This window comes from Alexandromys fortis, unplaced genomic scaffold, assembly GCF_014885135.2.
Source record: "Alexandromys fortis isolate MF-2015 unplaced genomic scaffold, M_Fortis_MF-2015_v1.1 scaffold_29, whole genome shotgun sequence".
NCBI lineage: Eukaryota > Metazoa > Chordata > Mammalia > Rodentia > Cricetidae > Alexandromys > Alexandromys fortis.
This window is the reverse complement of record NW_026067891.1, coordinates 14,906,756-14,915,154: the sequence shown is the minus strand read 5'-3', so window position 1 is coordinate 14,915,154 and position 8,399 is coordinate 14,906,756.

Genomic DNA, 8,399 nt, shown 5'->3' with positions numbered 1-8,399 from the left:
TTTGTAATAGCCAGAACCTGGAAACAACCTAGATGCCCTTCAATTGAAGAATGGATGAAGAAAGTATGGAATATATACATATTAGAGTACTACTCAGCAGTAAAAAACAAGGACTTCTTGAAGTTTGCAGGCAAATGGATGGAAATAGAAAATTTTCTTCTTTACATTAGTTCACTTAACTTTTAGTACCTCTTCTGAGATGTCACCACTGTTTACAAGGTTCCTAAGAGGTTGAGTGATTTGATTGAGATTGCATACCTGATAAGTGGTAGTACTGGGATTTGATCTTGGATCACCATGACACAAAATCCCATGGACTCTCCATTACAATCTTCTCTCAGGTTATCAATCCATCTCTCCATTCAACACATATTTGTTGGGTGAATACTTGAGATAGTGAGGAAGCTCTATGTCCTCAAGGGGAGATATAGGTAACCAATAAACAAACAAACAAACAAACAAGCTGAAAGTCTCCCGACTTTCCCAGTCAGCCAGGCTGAGGAGAAGACAGCACTGAGGAGAGGGTTCTGGGTTTTAGTTCTGCTTTTCATGGTTGATTGGCTGACCTTGAGCAAGTCAGCTCAACTCTGTGCTTCTGTATCTCATTGCTTTGTGCTATATGTGTGATAATAACATTTTCCCAGAGTCCCAGGATTCTATAATTCTTAACGCTTGGGAAGTTCTGCTCCCTCACTTTATAAATAATTCTGTGTGAAATCACCAGAAAAAAAAATCCCTAAGCAAGTGTTCCAGAAGCCTTAGATATGGATGCCTGGTGTCTGAAATTCAACGACTACATCACTTCAAGTCTGAGGACATGGACTCTGACCTATTTCCACTTACCTCCATGGACTGAGACATCTCTTTTCCATACAGGTCTCACACGATGAGTTCTGAATTACTTCTGGGAGTGAGGTGGGGTTTATTGATCAAATCAAGCCCTGCTGGGGAAACAGACTCTGTGTTTACACCATCCACAGACTCTGCAAATATTGTTCCTATCATAGACATGGACGAAAGTAAACCTCACTCTGAAAGGTCTGTATTATCACAGACTTTCAATTCCAAACTCTTAAAATCTTGCCAATAGCTCTCCATTTTCATGACTCTAAACTTGGACAGAAGAATTACCACTGTTGACCATCCCTTTTTCTTATTAAAAGAAAAAACCCACTTTAGATGGTAGAAGTAATGTGTGCCCAATTTTGAAACCAGGGCACAGAGTAAATAAGAAAAACAGCTTCCCATTATCCCACCTCCCCACAGATAAACACTATTAACATTTTATTGCATTTTCCTCCAGACTTTTTATGGTTTTTAAAGTAGTTGAGATCATACTTTATAACCCTTTTCTATCTTGCTTTTTTACTTAACGTTATGCCATTAAGCATTTTCCCATGTTCTTAGGAAAACTTCATAAGCATCATTTACAATGATGCCACAATCTTCCATCTTGTGGAGGCAATTTAATTTACTTAGCCATTCCCTGGAATCCAACATTTGTCGATAAAAAACATAATAATTTAATAATATCATTGGCAAGGTAATGAATATATTTGAAGGCAAGTCTTTGTCTACCTGTCAGATTATGTTTTGTAGAAATAATGACCAAAATCTAAAATATTTCAGTCTGTTTACTTTCCAGAAATATTATACCAAAGATTTACTCCTTGTGGCCATATGTGTTGGTTTGCAATGTCCCACTTCACTTCACAAGGCTAGATGATTTTTATTTAATGGAATCTGTCCTAATAGGTGAATGGATATGAGTTTCAGTTTCAACTTGTATTTCCTTCATTGGTAATATGGTGAAATACCAAAGACAATGTCACTAGCTATTTGTTTTTAAAATGTTTTGTTTGTGTTTGATCTTCCCCTTTTTCTAATCTCCTCTTCTCTTTGGATTCTTATCTGCAGGCACAGGTTCTTCAAAGGAACAACAAACAAGGAAAACCTAAGAGCAAAGACCTCCGATTGAATCAAGACATGCTCTGCTGCTCCCTGTACAAAAGACAGCTGATAATCTCTTGTCATTTAGCAAACTGCTTTAAAAACTTGTGATTTAGCATAGCTATCTTATCTTGTTCATGACTGGGGGGGGGGGGCAGGAATTTGCAAGAGATTCATCTTGGTTGTCAATCACTGATCAACCTGGCATCTACAGGAGCAGCTGGAGGAGAAAATGCATTCCTAAGATGGGCCACTTGCTGGTGTGTCTGGTGTCCTGGTGAGGGTGGTTCTAAGGTTGGATTCTGTTGAAACTTCCCACAAGAATAGCTGCAGTGTCCTCACCAGTGTGGTGGCCTCAGGGAAGTCCAAGCATTACTTCCAGAGACAGTGGTCCCAGAAGTAGCACATACAATGCAGCTCTTGAGTTGAGGATGCTCAAAGACTGTGTGGGCATCTTTAATCTGCGACATCTTATAAAAGCACTCTAAATGCTAGTGTTAAGCCAGAACTATTTAAGTGAACTGATGAGGACATGGATAAATGGACAAATACTTGGACACAGAAATAATGCAGTTGGCTCAAAGTCACACAGATGACTGCTAGGACGACTCAGATTCGATCCTGATATTGCTTCTGTGTCTTTCCAGGGACATTTACTTCCTCAAGGGAAGAGGCTTATCTTGGCTGTATGTATGGAGACCCGCTCTTCATGAAACGGCAGAAAGGTTCTCAAGTGAAGCCATATTGCAATCAGTACACTCCATTAGCATCTCTGGAAATAACTGTTCTCAGGGGCCAACTAGGGGGAAGCAAATTAAAAATCTCTTTCCAAGTCAACAGCATCCGTGGTAGATTATACATGCTAATGTGCTAAATTTTAAAATCCTTATCTTTCTTCCCCAGACAGGTGACCTGGAGTTATTAGCTGAGCTTATAATGTTGAGTATTAGAAGCTGAGATTGCATGACATAACAACATTCTCATTTTCTGAGAGTTTAGACATTCTCCTGACACAGTGAGCTTGGCTTCCCAAAATCCCTGGAGAAGAGTTCTCAGGAATTTGGTATAAGGACAGGAAGGTTCCCTTTGCTTCATTTCACCAACAAGTGATGCTGTCAGGCCTAATCCTCCCATTGATGTGTTAGTGTAGTCACAAGGGCAAAGTTCTCATTCATTCACCATTCACTCACTCACACATTTAGTTAGCAAGGATCTGCTGAGGACTTCCCACTCCGTATGGAGAGCCAGTAGTGAACAGGGTACATTGGAGCGGAGCTCATGGAAGACCCTTGAACAAGAAGCCTCAGGAAGAAAGCAAATGTCAAATGTTGGCTGTGCCACAGGTGCCCTGTGTTCCCTCTCTTGTGCAATACAGGTCTTTAAAAGGGGAGCAGCTGAAGCCCAGACAGAGGAGTAACTGCTGAAGGTCACCTAGTTAGTCAACATTAGAGCTGGGATGGGACGCTTACCTATCTGGTTTTAGAACTAATGCCACCAGATGACGGCAAAAAGGTAACATTGGCTTTCTTATTTCACAGATGTCTGTGCTCCTCATGTTTGAAGCTAAAGAAATGACCCACTTTGTCAACTTTCATGCATGGGTGTGTCCTATCAGGAAGTGTCATGTAAGACAGAGCAGATGGTTAGGCAATCAGCAGACTGGTCTGTCTGACCAGAGCAAGTTTTCTTTCTGTTTTTCGTCTATTTCAGGCAAGTGGTAAAGTCATGAGTCCAATAATGGGACTGAACAGGCAGATGGGATAGGAGGATGGTACTTGGAGAAGTGTATTTCAGATCTGGACATTTGGTTCATGAGAAATCTAACCTGGGCTGGACCTGGAGAGTGAGTAGGGCAGGATCCAGTGAGGTACAATGTTAGGTTGTAGCTGATTATACCAGCTGGCCATTGAGCAGTGAGACACTCAGAGGGAAGTATAAATCAGTTGATCTGACAAGTAATTATTCAGTGGCAACCACATCCTCCTTTTACTTTTGGGAACGAAACGGTAGCATTTTTTGCCTTTTTGTGATCATGGAGGAAGAGGAGCCATGTGTCTAAGAATCCATGAAGAAACCTACCTGGCTGACTGTGATTGGGGAGAAAAGCCATAGGAGGTGTGGTAAAGCAAGCTTCCCACGCTGTATCTTGCTATTGCGTGGGCTCAAGGGCTCAGGTCACACTAGGGGCTGGATCTAAGAGATCTGTATCTCTGTCTAGTTCAACTTGGTTCCGCTCTGTTTTCTCTTCTGGATTAAAAAGACCTCACATTTCACTAGAAAATGTCCGGGTATGACCCTCCCTTGCCTTTTCTCTGTGCTCTTCTAACACTTCGTGTTCACGTGTGTGCAGTGCATGTGGAGGCCATAAGACAGCCTTGCAGTGTTGGTGCTCAGATGCCATCTCCTTGGGTGGTTTTTTTTTTTTTTCTTGCCCTGGAACTCAATTAGGCTGGCTGGAGAATGACCACCAGGGTAATGCCAATCTTCCTCTCCCCAGTGCTGTAATTACTAGCTTGTTCCTCTACACCTGGATTTTTTAATGGGTTCCAGGGGGATTGAACTTGGGTTCTCATTCTTGTGCTTGTATCCATTCAAGTGTTTGTATCCACTAAGCTATCGTCATAACTTTTTTGTTCTTTCAATTTGAATTTTTATTCTCTTTTAAATGGCTGGACCTTTATCTCTCATTGTTTTCTCAATTTTTAAAAACCTATTTTTATTCAATGTTTCTGGAGCTTTTACTTGGATATGTTAGTGTATCTATTTTAATATGTATCTCATTCATTTCACTTAGTTTTTGTTGTTACGGTTGTTGCTGCTGAGACAGGGTCTCACTATGTATCCCAAGCTATCCTGGAACTTACCATGTCGCCTAGACTGGACTTAACTATGAGATGCTCATGCCTCCGCCTCCCAAGTGCTAGGATGACAGACATGACCTGCTATGCCTGGCTTTCTGTTATTTTTCCTTTACTTAAATGGTTCACTAATAAATTCTTCCTTTAGAAAAATTTCCTTGATTTTCCTTTTCCATTGAGTAATTTTTAATTGATTTTTATTGAGCTCTACATTTTTCTCTGCTCCCCTTCCTACCTCTACCTCTCTCCTCCCCTTCAATCCTCTCCTAAGGTACCCATGTTCCCAATTTACTCAGGAGATCTTGTCTTTTTCTACTTCCCATGTAGATTAGATCTATGTATGTCTCTCTTAGGGTCCTCATTGTTGTCTAGGCTCTCTGGGGTTGTGATTTGTGGGCTGGTTTTCTTTGAGTAATTTATTCTTCAACCAATTGTCTCAGCTATTCTGATCATTATATAAATTATTCTGTTTCTCAATTGCAATATTTTTGCTGGGCTTTTTAGTGCTTGCTTTGTTTTCTTCTCTCTGATTACTAGTATCTTCTATCTTCTTTCATATGTTGAGTGGGTTAATTTGAAATTCTTGTTCCTCTGGTCTAATATTTACACATCGGATAGAATTTGCATTCCAGAATGCTGCCATTATTTTCTCTTGGCATAGCTACACGACTCAAATATCCAGTCATGCTCTTCTGTAAACCTACTCCCCTCCCCCCAAGATGTGGTGCCATTGGTAGATGGTGTTTGTGGGAGGCAGACCAACACCAGGAAGTAGACAAATTATAGCACTGTCAAACAATAGCCACTTGGAGCATTACCCTTTGCCTCGAAGAAAGGTGTCGTTAGCCAAGCACTGGGCCGAGCTCTTGGAGTTCAGATGAACTGCGAGAGGTGGGATCAAATGAACAATGTGGATCAAGAATATGATGAGAAAATCACAGAGACTGCTAACCCAAGCTAGTAGGAACTTATAGACTACAGACTGACAGCTGGGGAACCTGAATGGGACCAAAGTAGACTCTCTGAATATAAGTGATGGTTATGTAGCTTGATCTGTTACGGGTAGGGTGTGTGTGGGGGAAATGGCAGTGGCATCAGGACCTATCCCAGGTGCATTACCTGGCTTTTTGGAGCCCATTTCCTATGGTGGGATACTTTGTTTAGCCTTGAAACTGGGGAAGGACCTTGGTCCTGCCTCAAGTTGGTATGCCAGCCTTGTTGACCACCCAAGGAAAACCTTACCCCCTCTGAGGAGTGGATGGGGGATGGGAAGAGTGGAGATGTGGGGTAAGAGAAGAGGAAGGGGGGACCTGGGGTTGGTATATAAAATGAAAAGTAAACTTGTTTAATAAGAGCAAGAAAAAAGAAAAGTGTTATTAAGAGAATTGTGGAGAGGAAGGGTTAGATAAGACACTATTTTAGGTTAGTTATCCTCATTTTCTTGGCCTTTCTTAAGCATAGAGATTTCCTCTTGAAGACTTGAGGGACACGGGCTCAAGCCTCTGTGGATGGAGAAGACAATGTCTCTAACAGTGGTGGCTGAGACGGAGAGCGGAGCATCACTTTTTGTCCCTCTGCCTGCCTGTTTTCTAGCTAGGCAGGCTCTTCACTCACCTCAAAGCCAGCATCCATGCTAATTCAGAAATGATCTCACCCTATGGGAGTTACCACCATCCCCTTGCTTTCTAACATCTTCACACCCCAACTCTTTCAAAAAGGATCTTCCATCATGGGAGACAGAACCAGCAAGGTGCAGCTTAGTCCTTTAGTTTGTACCATGTCTATCCACCGAACCTGAGTTATATCAGTTATAATTCTGTAAACATATTTCATCCTTTCTGATCCTCTGGGCTTACCCACACTCTTTTTAAAACCCAGTTCCTTCAGGGGCAGTTTTTCCCATGCTATGCTCGGAAAACACCTGTTGCAAGGAAGTTCATCCTGGCCACCAGCTAGCTTAGCCCCAAAATAACTACATAGAAACTACTTAGCCCATTAGCTCTAACTTCTTATTGGCTAACACTTACATCTTAATTTAACCCATTTCTATTAATCTGTGTATTGCCACATGGCAGTGGCTTACTGGGTAAAATTCTCAGTGTCTGTCTCTGGCAGATCCATGGCATCTCTCTCAACTCTGCTTCCTTTCTCCCAGCATGCCATTTAATTTTCCTTGCCTACCTAAGTTCTGCCCTATCAACAGGTCAAAACAATTTTTTTACTCATTAACCAATATAAGCAACACATAGATAGAAGGACCTCCCACACTAAATATCCAGTCACAATTTTTAATTCAGTTTATGACTTTGATTTTCTTGATAATAATCATAATAACTGACATGTGTTGACTTATCAGTCTAGGTTACTACTAAACACTTTTCATGCATTTTTGTTTAATTTAAGGCTTAGGTTAAGGAGGCTTAGGTGTCTTGTAAAGGTCATCCAGGAAGATGGTGTTGGTGTAGATATTCAGCTTCCAATGGTTGCCAGAGCCTATGTGCCTAAGCACTTTATCCACTGCCTCTTGCTTTTCACAGGGATTTTCTCTTTGCATTATTGTTATTTCTTTTTATTACCCTCTCTCCTGTTCAAATGAGCCCAAGTTTATCCCCCACTCTTCCATAGTACAAGATATATCCTAGCTTGAAGGTGAGTGGATGGATGGATTACCCTGGATGTTCCAATCAGGCTAGATACCTTTTGAAAACTAACACTGAGTGCTTTACATCACCAAACACCAATACTCCAACCATCCAACCAATCAACCAACAAACCCACCAACCCATCAACCAGCTGACAAGCCAATGTTCTAAGCAAACAACCAACCAAGTGACTCACCAGCCCATCAATCAACCAACAAACTGATCTTATAATGAAACAACCAATTAACCCATCATCTTACAGCCAACCAACCAAGCAACCCCTTAACCTTCTAACCAACCAAGCAACCCTTTAACCTTCTAACCAAAAAGGAACTCAAACAACAACAAACTCTTCAACAAATGAAAACCCTCTATACGAAGGCCCATTCTTGCTACAGTTTACATAAGAGAATTTGAGAACTAATAAATTTAACCAACATTTATTTTTTTTCCGGTGGACATCTTTATTAATAGATCATCAACTTCTCTAAATCTACAGCTGGAATTTCATCTTATTTCCATGCTGAGTCATGAACAGTGACAAAGCCAACCAGAGGCTACTCGAAGAGGACTAAGCTTTCATAGCTCACTTTCTTCTACAGGCAGAATAGAAATAGATGCACTCTAGAATGCACAATGGCTTTAGTCACTATGGAATTTAAATGGGATCTTGAAGAATGTAGACAAATCCCAATGAAGGAAGGACGAGCTGCGATGCTGTGCAACTGTTTAAGGGTTCCTGGTGCTGCATCTCGGTCACTAGCTGAATCTTGCACTAACACCAAATGGAGATGCGGAAAACACACTAAGTTGACTTAGGGGTTGTGCACAGGAACCAAAAGGCAGGAAAATACTAAACATTGCTGAGAGCATCCACCCCAGGAAGGACTTTACCTTCCAGGAGCTCTAGACTGGCACCACCCCCAGTGCTCACATGGCTGACTTTATC